Here is a 14495-nt window from a genome sequence, read left to right on the forward strand (position 1 = left end):
TATCCTCATCATTTTAGTTTCATCAGCTGAGTCTTTGAGAGCTTAAGTTTGTCAGCAGTGAGGTTTGCTTACTGGGCTGTAGGTATTAATCCAAGAAGAATTAATCCAAGAAGAACTACAGCTTGGGTTTTCTAAAACCCTTCTTCTTCTTTTATTGTCAATACTATTAATATGTTCCCAAGGACAATGAACGTTTAATGGCATGTTGAGATAAAGCAGCACATTTTCTCAAGTCTTCAAGAATTTCTGGTTGCAAAAAAGGCCTTTCGTGGCTCCCAGAGCCTATGGCGCTTGTGGCGCTGGGATTCAAATGGGCGCTGGTGCTGAGGTGGAGCACCAGGCTCTTCTATGGATCTGATCCCAGGCTTTAGCGGGAAGCTGCGGTCTCTGACTGTCACCCTGGATGGTGAGACAGCCCGGTTGCAGCTAGCGCTGCAGAGAGAGGACAGCGGCTTTGAAGATTGTCCAATGAGAGTTTTCCATGACCTTCACTCGGAAGTACAAACTCTAAAGGATGAAGTCAATATTATTCTTGATAAAGCAAGCTTGTAAAGTCAACAAAGTGTTGGTTTCATAAAGGCAACAAAAATATTGATGAAAAAGAATTCCGTGGATATCATGAAAATGAAAGAGTTTTTCCAGAAGTATGGATATAATCCACATGCCAAGAAAAATTCAGTGGGTGAACAAGAAGTCACTGACTCTTAACCAGAGTCCAGTGAATGTGAAAATCCTGAGAAGCCCGACATGAAAGATGACTTGTTGGATTCTGCTGCTCTAAGCACTTCTGTTTCTGAGAAGTCACCACGTAGTTCACAACTTTCTGATTTTGGACTTGAGTAGTACATTGTATCCCAAGTTCTGCCAAACCCACCCCAAGCAGTAAACAACCAAAAGGAAGAGCCAAAAATTTTAACTCCATTTTCCAAATAGTCACTAGTAAAAATTCCAAAATGTGCACTAAAGATGGATGATTTTGAGTGTGTAACTCCTAAATTAGAACACTTTGGTATCTCTGAATATACTATGTGCTTAAATGACACAATTACACAGTTGGACTTAAAAATGTGAAGGCTAACAGTGAGGAGACCATAGAAATAGAACCAGTGCCCAATGGTAATGTCTTTGCCACTCCTGGCCTCAAGACCCAGCCGTTGGAAAAAAATGATGCTGAGCACACCCATTCTCCCTTCTGCACTCCTGGCTTGAAACTCCCTTCTACAAAGAGCAGCACAGCTTTGGTATCCACAAATTATCCATTATCAAAAGCAAACAGTTCATCAAATGATTTGGAAGTCAAAAAAAGTGCATCATTAGTTTCAAATTCAGATGAGTGCTTTGAGAAGTTTACAGGTCCCTCTTCTCCTATGATTTCTTCTTACAAGAATCTGCTCAAAACACCTACAGCTCCAGAAGTTACTACAGAAGATTTCAAAAGATATTTGCCAGATTTTGTCAAAATATAACTCAAACCTAGTGACTCTGGTAGCAGTGAGAGTGGTGCCACCCAGCAAACTGTTCCTTCCTCGGCATGGAGGACGGAACGTGTGAGATGCTGGCAACAAAGAAAACTGGTGAAGAAATGATAGTGGATCCATCCTTCCCTTATGGAAACTGAACAGAGATTAAAACAAATTTGGTCTCTGTTTTTGATATTCCCCTACGTCTTCCCCCTTTTGAAAAACTGACTCATATTAAAGATGAGTATGGACACTGATGTCTTAAAATGCTTTTTATTGAGTTTTATTTAATTTAACCTGTCTTGTTGATGTGTAGATCAGCTACTCAGTTTTGAAAGATCACTATGTTTCATTGATTTCAAGTTTACCCTGCCTCATGGAACTGTGTGGCTTAAGTAATATTAGGAAGCAGGATAAATAATTTTTGAAATTTAAACATTACTGTTTGCCACTCAAATGAGGCCGCCTTCAGTCTTCTCAGGGCTGGACAGTTGTTGCTAAAGCTGGGCTTCTTCCCTGGGGCTAGCTCTGCCCACGGTCTCCTCTGATGACTGTCCCAAGTCTGCTACACTTTTTATTTCAACAGTGCTCTTTAAGACACAGTTGTTTACAAAAGACAGCCTAAACTGGTTCAGAAAAAGAGGAATTTATAGGCCTTGGTAGCTAAACTGAAGTGGGTGTCTCAAACATTTGGACTTAGACACTCACCTGCTGTCACGTCAGGACGGGTGTTTTCCTCTAACTTGTCAGTTTCATCCTCTCAAATCAGCTCCTCCCAGCACGTGACTGTGACCTCCCCAGACTCCCATGTAGCTCGGCGCCCAGCAGAGCTGAGCCTCACCCTCTGGAAGATCCTGGGCATCCTCCTGAGGGGCTCCTCCTCTCTGCACTGTCAGCTGTGCCTGTGGACCTGTCTCTGAGAGCATCAGGCTGCCCTGTCCGTGGAGTCCAAGAGCCTTCTGATCTACTTCAAGCTGACTCAGCAAAGATTATCCTCTTTTATGGTTGTGCCTTGGAAGTCATATGGGAAGACCCGTCACGTTGTGTCTCTTCATTTTGTCAGAAAATTGTCAATAGAGAAAAACTTATTCTCTGCCCTAGGAACTACTGTGTAGTTATAATTTAAGTTTTGCTAAGTATAATGTTACCTTGTATCTCAAGATAAGCTCTGGTCAACCTTATAGTATATGATGCTAACTCCCGAACTGTATCAACCTTTTGTACACTGTTTACCATGGCTTGGTATAAGTCCACAGAGTGGACAGGATTGCTTAAGTAGGAGTGAGTATATTCACAGTGTACTAAGGACTGAACCCTAGAGTTCTCATTTTAGAAGCTGGAAAGAGGCGGGAAAATCTAGCAAAGGAGATTGAGAAGCAGCCAGGAAAATAGGAAGAAAATATTTCAAGGAGGGTGATTGATTCTATCAGTACTGTTGAGAATCCAAGTAAAAAAAGACAGAATTACCACTGGACTTGGCAAAGTCACTGTTACTGACAGCACTGATGAATTCTGATGGAGTGCTCGGGACTAGTGTCTAGAGTTGAGTGGAGAGGTTGGAGGTGAGGAAGCAAAGACAATGAACTGAGATGGCTCTTTTCATGAGTTTTGCTCAAGGAGGGAGACAGGAAATGGTGTGACAACCAGAGAGGGTATGAGTGAAACAGGAGTGTTGGAGATGGGAAATAAAGAACATTATATATATATAAAAAAAAGAATTTCTGGTTGTTTCCCAACCTCCACCCCTTGCTGACCTTGAAATTTGCTCCTCGAGTTCAGAGGCCTGAGTCCCAAACAAAAATGGTCTCATGCCTGAGCCCTCTACTTTGACCCACGCTGAGTGGCATCACCAGTCCCCACTTCTCTCTTATCATCATCAAGCCTCCTTCAAACCTTCCTTCCCATCCCCCTGAAACAATTATGACAGATCAGTCAAGCACCTCTACACTTATCTGGATAAAAACATATAAGCACCCTCCAGTGCTGACAAGGTGCAACCTCTGCAGAGGCTGCCAGAAGGGTATCAGAGTTGAGCCAACAGGACCAATCCTCAGATGCATGAAATAGATCCAAATTAAAATGAAGTGACTTTTACATTTGTCACATCTTCCTAACTTTTCACTATGATTGAAGCTACTCTAAGTATGATGCAAACAAAAGTATTTCCCAAATTATAAGCTAATTTATCTATTTATTTATCTTTTCTATAAGAAAATAATTTTATTTATTTTCTTTTTATATTTTAAATTATGAAAATATGATAACACATTTACAGGAGGCTTGGAAAACACAGAACAAGGGTATATATAGTTCCACTATTGTATTAAAATTATTTTTCTAAGGAGGTAAACTAAGACTTTTAGTTGGAATTTCAGTATCAAACTGTCAAAAATGAATAGAACGAATATACAGAGAAGTAGAAGGATATAGTAGACCTGAAAAGCACTATGAATCAATTCAACATAACTAAGATTTACACAATTTTCATACAACAGTAGGATAAAAATTCTATCCAAGTTCCCATAGATTATAAGCTAGGAGACACTGGAACATATCCAGGGACATAAAACAAGGTGCAAAAATTTCATGGTTTAAAAGCATTGAAATCATACTGAGTCTGTTCTCTTAACACTGTGGAATTATGTTAGAAATCACTATCAAAACATATTTGAAAATAATGCACATAGTACGATGTGCTTAGTCGTTCAGTTGTGTTCGACTCTGTGACCACATGGACTGTAGCCCACCAGGCTCCTCTGTCTATGGGGATTCCCCAGGCAAGAACACTGGAGTGGGTTGCCATGCCCTCTTCCAGACATAGTACAATGGAAAAACCTAATTTGTAGTTGCTCATGAATGTGAATGATTGGTTGAGTACTGGTTTCCCTTACTTATCCTTGCTCCCCTTTCGCACATGCTCTTCTCAGAAAACACCCAGGGTGTCCTGGGCCATTGACTAAGCATTGCTGCTTTGGTTACCAATGAAATATGGTGGGCTCCATGGCTTGGACCACAATGCCTCCTCCCCTGCTTCTTTTTATAATTCAATCAATTCAAGCTCAGAGAACTCTGTTTTCACATATCCTATTTAACTTCCTTCTTCCCCTACATCTTTCAAATCTTTCCAAATTAGATGAGAAAAAATGTAATATTAGATTTTCTACCAAGAGTTTGAGGCTATGGAATTAAACAAGGACTAGTACCATGCGTTGTTCTCACTGAGTTTAAAATCTGAAGTAGAAAATTATTTATCTTGGATTTCCCTGGGAGTCCAGTGGTTAAGAATTCATCTGCCAGTGCAGGAGACCTGAGTTCAATCCCTTGTCCAGAAGGGATTCCATATGCCACACCGCAACTAGAGAGTAACCCCCACTCGCTGCAACTAGAGAAAGCCCCTTGCAGCCACAAAAACTCAGTGCAGCCAAAAATAAATAAATAAATTTTAAAAATTATTTATCTCTATGGATGCCTATGTATCTATGTACTCAACGTGAAACAAAACAAGGAGGGTACTCTGATCTGATTCAAAAGAAAATTCTCTTAAGGAAAAATCAGTTTTACACATTTCTTTCTTCTTTCATTTATTTGTTCTCTCTTGCTTTCTCTCCCTCTCTCTCTTTTTGGCACCGTTTTACAGCATGTGGTCTGTTGATACGCTTTTGCCTTATTTACATGACCCTGTCCTATTTTTTAGTTTCACACAGGGATGGAAAGTGTGTGCATGCCTGGTGGCAGCCTCTTTGTCTCCCACTTGCCTTTTCCTCCTCCCTGTGAAATCAGATCTCTGCAAGAAAGGGCCAAGATCACAGCACGTGTTAGGGAACGCACAGAGTGACCTGTAATCTCTCTCTCCTTCTGTCCTTCCATTTCCTGTCTATGGAACAGATCAGCCTGAATTTTTCTGCTGCACTGGCAGGATCAAAAGTCAGGCAAAGTTGAGCTGTGTTCCACTTCTGTTATGAAATAATCGTCATATCTGCATCGCCGTGATAATACACACACATATGCCTGCGACATTATCTACCTCCTAAGCATCCATGCATGCTGGGAGAGGATGATGAATGTGCCAGATGCTCCCATGTCGTGGTGAGCTCATGGAGGTGGGTGGAGCAGGGCAGCTTGCCAGCAGTTTGGGTGGCTTCATCGGGAGAGTGCGTCAGCCTGGTGGCTCCTGCTGCATCACCCCTGATACCCATTCTAATATGTCCCATTGGAAGAAGGCCAGAGCCCTGACACTAAGATTTAGGCCTATTTTTCATCTTCTGGCAATCAAGCTTTTCCTCTCTTATCCTCTCTCCTTGCAAACCTCCAGCTAGGCCATTACTGTGTCTCCCCAGGAGTCTACTAAGCCTTATTCTCAGGCTAGGGCTCCTGTTTCATATGGTTATATTTGGTCCTTGAAATATTTACCAAAACGTATTATTGAGTTGGGGCCAGACCTTGGCTTAGAAACCAGATAATCTCCTTTTCCCAGAATCAATAGCTTTCATCTATTCCTGAGCTCCTAAAAGCCAGCAAATCCTCCAAAATGAAACACTCGCCAAACTTTTGCCAGCCTGAAGTCAGAGCTGGAAGGGGAGGAGTATGAGAGCAAGCTCCTTGGGTCAAGCAACGTGCTTGTCCAGGCTCCCCGCCTGCAGCTGGCAGAGCATCGGCAGCCTCAGTGGACCCTGGACCATGCCGGAGCCACGTAACGATGCCCGGGGGCCTACGAGTCTGTGCCACTGGTGTGGCCTGGCGGTGGCCAGCTCCCAGACTCCGCTCCTCTTCCCACAGCCTTTGTGTCCTTGAGCTAGACTGAGCTGGCTTGACTTGAGATCAGACCGGCCCTGTAGTCCTATTGTTTTAACAAGTAGTGCTGGTGGCGGGGGAATCCAAGGAGCGTGCTGATCTGAAGTTTTAAATAGAACCCCCGTCTGGACTCAGGACTAGATCCTAGACAGCATCCGTGCCCACATGGTCCACCCCATAGGGGTGCTTGTCTAAAGGGCGCACCAGGCAGCTGATAAAAGAAGCTGCGTGTTACAGGCTGTGGGAAGGAGGGAGGTTTATTTGTTTGACATTCTGCAGTGTGGTTATTTTAACTATCTGGGGCACCAAGACATACACATACACAGGAATTGCTCCCCTGTGCTGCGTCATGAGGCACGAGAGATGACTTTATTCCCTAATTTGGAGTAGAATATTTGGGTGCCATGTTTGTGTGTTTATTTATCTGCCATCTCTGGCCATAGGGCCATGGCAGGGACTGGGGTGTGGCAAGAGGTACTATCTTGGTCAGAAAGTATGGAAATTTCTAGTTGTAGCTTTTACCTATCTTTTATGGCCATTTTGATTTGTGTTACCTGCTGGGTTTTCTACAGAGTCTAAAAGGCATGCAAACTGTCAAGATTCAGAGTGAAACCTCAGAAGATTTAATTTAATTCATTCTGAAACTGGTTGTATTTTTCACTTTAACAATAAATCTAACAAGTTCAAGGACAGTTGTTGAACTCAAGAATTTTTCTTCCCGCATTTTTGATGCTGGTCTGTGAAATCCACCAGTGTAGAGACTTCAGGCATTTTTGTGTATATTGGGCCATTCTTTTTATCTTAGTTTAGTAACTACCCCGAATGATGATTCCTCTGAAAATTTCTAAGAATTAGATATCATTAGGTCAAAAGAGTTCTCTGCAGGCACACCTCACCTTATTGCACGTCACAGACCGTTGCCTTTTTACAAGTTGAAGATTTGTGGCAACCTTGAGCTAACAAGTCTACTGGTGCCGTTTCCAGTGGTGTTTGCTCAGTATGTGTCTTTGTATCCATTTTGATTATTGATGTTCAGTTGCTCAGTCTGTCCGACTCTTTGCCATCCCATGGACTGCTGCATGCCAGGCTTCCCTGTCTTTTACCATCTCCCAGAGCTTGCTCAAACTCATGTCCAATGAGTCAGTGATGCCATCCAAACATCTCGTCCTCTGACGCCCCTTCTCCTCCTGCCTTCAATCTTTCCCAGCATCAGGGTCTTTTCCAACGTCAGCTCTTCACATCAGCTGACCAAAGTATAGGAGTTTCAGCTTCAGCATCAGTTCTTCCAATGAATATTCAGGGTTGATTTCCTTTAGGACTGACTGATTTGACTTCCTTGCTGTCCAAGGGACTCTCAAGAGTCTTCTCCAGCACCACAGTGCAAAAGCACCAATTTTGCTAATTCTTGAAATACTTCAAATCTTTTCATTACCATATTTGTGATGATGATCATGATCTTGAATGTTACTACTACAAATTTCAGAAGGCTCAGATGATGGTTAGCATTTTTTAGCAATAAAGTGCTTTTTACTTAATGTATGTACACTAGTTTTTTTAGACATAATGCTATTGCACTTAATAGACCATAGTTTAGTGTAAACATAACTGTTATATGCACTAGAAACCAGCAGATTTGTGAGACTCACTTTCTTGTAGTATTAGCTCTACTGTGGTGGTCTGGAATCAAATCTGCCATTTCTCTGGATATGCCTGTGTGTTTTTCTCATTAAGTTCAAATTTTTCAAAACCAATATCCTGTTATATGATAAATATTCAATGTTAAGATGAACAGCTGCAAATTCAAATTAGCCCAGTTAGGGGCTATTTACATTTGAATTTTCTGAAAACACTTGTGAAGGTTGAAGAAAAAAAAATAGGTAGGAATAATTGACCTAAGATCAAAAGCATGCCAAAGACTAAGGCATTATTTCTCTGAAAGAGGTTATTTGGAAAACTCAAAACATCTGGTTTATATTATAAAATATAAGCGTAGAAAGAGTAGCAGTCTTTGAGACATCAGCTTTTATATTTCTGGAATTTTACAATCTCTCTGCTCCCTGTTTCTTTAAAAACAAAACGAAATGTCTGTTTTACTGTTTACATTGGTTTCAGTTGGGGAGGGGCAGTGGTGTGAGGCTGGGGGGGGGGGGGTCATGTCACCGATGATATTAAAGGAGACCTGTGCAATTTCTTTCTTTACTTTTCATATCTCAATTCCCTGGCTGTTCAATTGAGTTCCTGAGGTGCTGACAGCTGGTAATACGCTAAACTGCAATCCACTTTCCCCAAGTTATTGATATTTCCTAACTGAGGTTTAATGGTGTGACTTGGCTTAGGTGAAAATGTGCCAAGGTCTTGGGTCTCCTGTGTTTCATCCAGGTTTGTTATAGTTCCAGGAACGTACTTGCCAGAGGCTAGAAAAACCATGTCACCCGCCGGTCCTCCCAAGGCAGATGGCTGTCAATTGCCTATACTTTAAAAATACCTCTACACAGACCAAAAAAGGGATATAGCAGTAATTCTTTCTTTTGGGCTATTGGTCCTATTGACAAAAGCTGGTGCATTTCAGAGACTGAAAATTTCAATTCAGCAAAATTAATAGCTATTTACATTATAGAAAATCATTTTTATTTATTTTAGAAAAAGCGTTAGGAAAATAAAAATAAAAATACCTGGTGGGCTTACTGGTGGCTCAGTGGTTAAGATTCTGCCTGCCAATATAGGAGATGTGGGGTCAATCCTTGGTCTGAGAAGTTCCCCTGGAGAAGCAAATGTCTACCTACTCCCTTATTCTTGCCTGGAGAACCCCACAGACAGAGGATCCTGGCGTGCTACAGTCCATGGGATCGTTAAGAGTTGGACACAACTTAGCAACTGAACAACAAATATCTGGTGCTAGTTAATACTGATGGCTGCACGGCACTGTGAATGCACTAAATGTCAGTCATCATGAATCTTACGTGTCTTTTATCACAATAAAAACGTCAGTAGAGAAAATTTATCTTAGTCCCGTGGCTGAGAATGTTGATGTTGACTATCATTGTAGCTGCATGGTTTCTAGTGAGATGGAGGTAAAACTAGTGGGGCTAAGGGGGAATATTCCACACCTGGACTCATCTATTGCTGGCAGTAAAGTTTATCAGTGGTAGATGGTAGATAATTTGTATATATATACATATACATACATGCATATATATATATAGTATATCTTAGTATAGTAATTTCTTCACAATAAGGATTTAACAATTGAAAAACAGTGTGAAGTCCATAATTTGTAGTAATTTGTTATTTTGGGGAAATAAAAAAACCTAACAACACATATGGCAAGGCTCACTGGCTGCCAGTATCTCTCCTGGTTTGTAGTTGTTGTTTAGTCGCTCAGTCATGTCCGATTTTTCTGTGACTCATGGACTGTAACCTGCCAGGCTCCTCTGTCACCTATACCAAGCACATGTAGAGTAATATTCATGAAGTGATGAAAAACTTTGCTCCTTTGAATAAAATGGCCATTAAGTAAGAGAGAAAGTTGAGTAAAGACAGAAAATGGAGTTAACTTGTGGAGAGTTGGTCAACACGTAGCTTTTGATAGAGATGTAACAAAGGAGGAAGTAAGAGGTAGGTGCAGCTTCCTTGGTGGATCAGTAGTAAAGAATCCATCTGAGAGCAGGAGACGCGGGTTTGATCCCTGGGTTGGGAAGATCCCCTGGAGGAGGGCATGGCAACCCACTCCAGTATTCTTCCCTGGAAAATCTCACGGACTGAGGAGAGTGGTGGGCTGCAGTCCATGGGGTTGCAAAGAGTCAGACACAACTGAAGCAGCTGAGCGTGCACGTATGCAATAGGTAGATGAGCATTTCTGAGTTCTGCTATTTGGGATTCATCTGATCCCCATCCCTTCTTTCCCTTGTGAATGTCAGGGGTGTTGTATCATCTGTTTTATCCAGTACATCAGTACCATAATGACTGTGCTGAAACCCATGAGCTGCCTTCTTAAAATAACACAATTTCAATTAAAGATATGTTTGCTGAGCATGTGCTGTTTGCAGAGCATAGTGTTAGATGTTATGGAGGAAAATGGAGATTGGTAAGGCACAGACTATCTCAAGGAACTAGAAGTATTATAGAAAAGACAGGTGTCTGAAGGACAATCACACTCTAATAATAGAGAGGGAGTTAAATGCTGAAAGTGAAAGTGGCCTGGAGGTTCACAGAGGAGAGTGAGCGAGCCACAAGGACTAGCTTTTATTTGTGAAGTCGTGGTGTCTGTGGTGGGTCCTTTGAGAAAGGAGATGGTGTTGGAACAGTGGCTAAGAATTTGGCAAACTGAGAAAGAATTTTCAAGTGGCAGAATTGAAAAGATAAGGCAAAGGCATGGAATAGAAAATGCCCAGGTGTTGGGAAAATGCTGTAATTTTAGTTTGGCTGGCAGAAGGTTGTTTGTGGGGAATCAGTAAGAGTTAAGATTAGGAATGTAGGTTGGCTCTACACGTCAGGATGAGGCATGTTGTGTTTAATCCAGAAAGCACTGGAAGACACTGACAGTTTCTGAGGAGGCAGTGACATGATCCAAGTCATGCTTCACTGATAGTGAGGACTGAGCTGGGATGGTTTGGGAAGAGACCTGCCGAGCGGAAGCTGGTAGAATGCCCTGTGAGGAAGACAGAGCAGAAGGAGTCGGGACCTGGGCCAGGCTGGAGGCAGCGGGGGGGAGAAAAAGAGAAAAGGCAGAATCTACATTTCGTTTGGCAACTAATCGGGTCCAGGTGGATTAAAGAGAGTTCTGGAAAGATGGCAACTTGAATGTGTCCAGGCTTCTTCTCCTGAGCCAATGCTTGCTGAAGCCAGCAGGCATGCCAGGCTGGAGGGTATGAGGCTGGGATGGCCTCGTCTCCGGCGGATTCCAAGGTTGAGGCAGGATTTCTGCTCCGTTTGCTTGACAAGAGCCTGGAGTTAATGGGGAGAGCCTGGGTGAGGCAAATAAACTGTATCCTGATCTGCAGAGATAGGAGTATTCTTTTTCTTTTTTTAAACTTTTTATTTTATGTTGGAGTCTAGCCGATTAACAAGGGTGGGATGGTTTCAGATGGACAGCAAAGCAACTCAACCGTACATAGGTATGTGTCCATCCTCCCCCAAACTCCCCTCTCATCCAGGCTGCCACACAACAGGGCAGAGTTCCCTTGAGTTAGACAGTAGTGTTCTTATTCTTGGTAAAATCAGAAGGGAGGATCCTTGCCCTTTCAGTCCGGCTTATAAAAAGCTTAGAATTCATTATTCCAGGCCTCATAGCGAGAAAAATATTAACAAGCTGAAAATCAACACCACTTATTAGATCCATCAGAGACCAAAGTCAAAGGGCAAACTGTGCCCCCGCTCCCCCCCCAAATTAGAGCTATATAGGCAGATTCAGAGGATCACAGTTTATTGGAGTAGAGGTACTGGAGCAGAAACCTCCACGGCAACCAGTACCAGGTTCCTTTTACCTAGTGCATCATACCCAGCTTTCAGCAAAAAAAATTACAAGACATACTAAAAGACACAAAGCACAATTTGAAGAGACAAAGCAAGTATCAGAACCAGACTCAGATATGGCAGAGGTGTCGGAATTATCAGACTGGGAATTTGAAACAGCTATGATTAATAGGCTAAAAATTCTAATTCAAAAAGTGGACAACACGAAAGAAGAAATGGGTCATATAAACAGGGAGATGGAAACTCTAAGGACCAAAAGGAAGGCTTGAAAAAAAATGAAGGAAAAAAACAGAAATAAAAAATGCCTTTGATAGACTCTCCAACAGCCTGGGCACAGCTGAGGAAAGAATCAATGATTTTGAAATGTCAGTAGGCACTTATAAAACAATGCAAAGAGATAGAATGAAAAGTTCAAACAGGATATGCAGGAACCATGGGACAATTACAAAAGGTGTTACATATGCATAATAGGCAAGAAGAAAGAGAGAGGAATGGAAGAAACCATTGGAACAATGATGATTGGAAATTTCCTAAAATTAATGATAGACACGGAACCACAGAGCCAGGAACTTCAGAAAACACCAAGCAGGATAAATACAAAACAAAAACAAAAACACTTATACATAGCACATTTAAACTTTGGCAAATCAAAGATAAAGCAAATCTTTAAAGAAGTCTCAGGGTGGGATGGGGGAGTACATTATTTATTTATAGCAGAGCAGGGATAAGAAGGACTTCCCAGGTGGCGCTAGTGGTAAAGAACCCACCTGCCAATGCAGGAGTTATAAGAAACACGGGTTCCATCTCTGGGTTGGGAAGATCCCTTGGAGAAGGAAATGGCAACCCACTCCAGAATTCTTGCCTGGACAGTCCCAGGGACTGGCAGGCTGCAGTCCATGGAGTCACAGAGAGTCGGACATGACTGAAGCAACTTAGCATGGATGCGGGGATATGAAGTACTGATACATTAAACTTTTATTCGGAAACCAGACTAGACTTGGATTGTTTACATGTCCCTCTTGTGCTAGAAAATAAGCAATAATGTGCTTCGGCTACTGTGAATACAGAACTAAGACCAGGAATTCAATGCTTAGCCAAGGTTATGACTAACTGACAAAATGAAAGGAAGATATTGGTGGATTTGCAAGGATTTAAAACTCTTATCACCCAGTGGGATGACTAATTTGTCTTGGTACGTCCAGAACTTTGCCCATTTTAGCACTGAAAACTCTGTCTCCTGGAAAACCCCTAGTCTTAGGCAAATGAGACAACTGGTTACCCTGTAAAATATTGCACATGAAGGAAATAGGTATCAAGTGAAAAAAAAAAGACTTTGAGGTGGGTAGTTGTTATCAGTCAGGAAAGATTTTCCTCTCTTTTACTGGAACCCCCCTTTTCCTTTCCTGGAATTTGATAATATCTGGAACTAATTTTGGTTGTGGGAGGTGAGAATTCAGGTACTGGCATTAAGGGGTAGAGACCAGAGATGTTGCTAAATATCCTACAATGCACAGGGCAGCACCCCCACCCCCAAAATGAAGAATTGTCTTGTTCAAGATGTCAGTAGTGCCAAGGTTGGGAAAGCCTGGATTCAGGGAAGGTCATTAGAAATGGAGACAGTTGTGAGTGCAAACCTCACTGTATTTACATATAGAAAACTTAAATGTAAGTGAAGAATCAAAGATTGTCTTGGGAAGTGCACTGTAAGAACTAATAAAAGGTCCTTGAAATGAAAAAGGTGAAGTGGGCTTCCCTGATGGTCCAGTGGTGAAGAATCTGCCTGCCAATGCAGGGGACATGGGTTTGATCCCTGGTCAGGGAAGATCCCACATGCTGCGGAACAACTAATCTGTGGTTTAGAGCCCATGGAACCTCCACTGCTGAGGCCCGGGTACTCTGGAGCCTGTGCTCCCAACAAGAGAAGCCACTGCAATAAGAAGCCCTTGCACCACAACTAGAGAGTAGCCCCTACTTGCCGCAACTAGAGAAAACCCATGAGCAACAATGAAGACCCAGCATAGCCAAAAAAATAAATTATTTTTAAAAAGAGGCGAACTGCATAGAAACTCTCATGGTACAAAACTACCTCTGCAAAACCTAGTCCTGAGGTCAGGACAGGAAGCTGGTAGGTAAGGCATGGTAGTGTTTTAAAAGGGACGACCAATAACCACTGGGATGGGAATGGAACCCATCAGGGTCTAAAATATCTTAGAGAAGAAAATCATAGGTATCTTATTTTCATACAATAGTGAACAAATAGGTATGTCCGTAGGTCCCAGGAAAGGCGTTCTGTGGGATGGAAAAGTACATTGGAATTTCCATATTAACAATGGGTCTAAAAGGATAGAGCAGCAATTTGATCAGATCTTTGAAAAGAAGAGATGTGGTGTAGAAGATCAGGGGACAGCAAACTCCTGCTTGCCTTAGTTTTGCCAACTGAGGTTCTAAGATGTCACTGTTTTATTTCTGTAGAGTATAATTCAGAAATCCACGACCTTTTAATAAATACATGTGATTTAGTTCAAGGTCCTTAATGAAATAGCACAACAATAATTTTTGCATCCACCTCATCTCGAAACTCATTCACTGTATCTGAAATTCAGATAATTTTTTGCACAAGTATATCCCAAATGTTTCCTGGAGGAGGGCATAGCAACCCACTCCAGTGTTCTTGCCTGAGAAAACCCATGGACAGAGAAGCTTGGAGGGCTAGAGTCCATAGGGTCACAGTGTCGGATACAGCTAAAGCAGCCTAGCACAGTACAGCATCCC

General features: G+C 42.0%; 1 pseudogene; it reads left to right on the plus strand.

The window, feature by feature from the left end:
- The first annotated feature begins 348 nt into the window (after positions 1–348).
- LOC122450869 lies at positions 349–1578 on the plus strand (annotated as a pseudogene).
- The last annotated feature ends 12917 nt before the right edge of the window (positions 1579–14495 follow it).

The sequence above is a fragment of the Cervus canadensis genome, chromosome 12 (assembly GCF_019320065.1).
Source record: "Cervus canadensis isolate Bull #8, Minnesota chromosome 12, ASM1932006v1, whole genome shotgun sequence".
Classification (NCBI taxonomy): domain Eukaryota; kingdom Metazoa; phylum Chordata; class Mammalia; order Artiodactyla; family Cervidae; genus Cervus; species Cervus canadensis.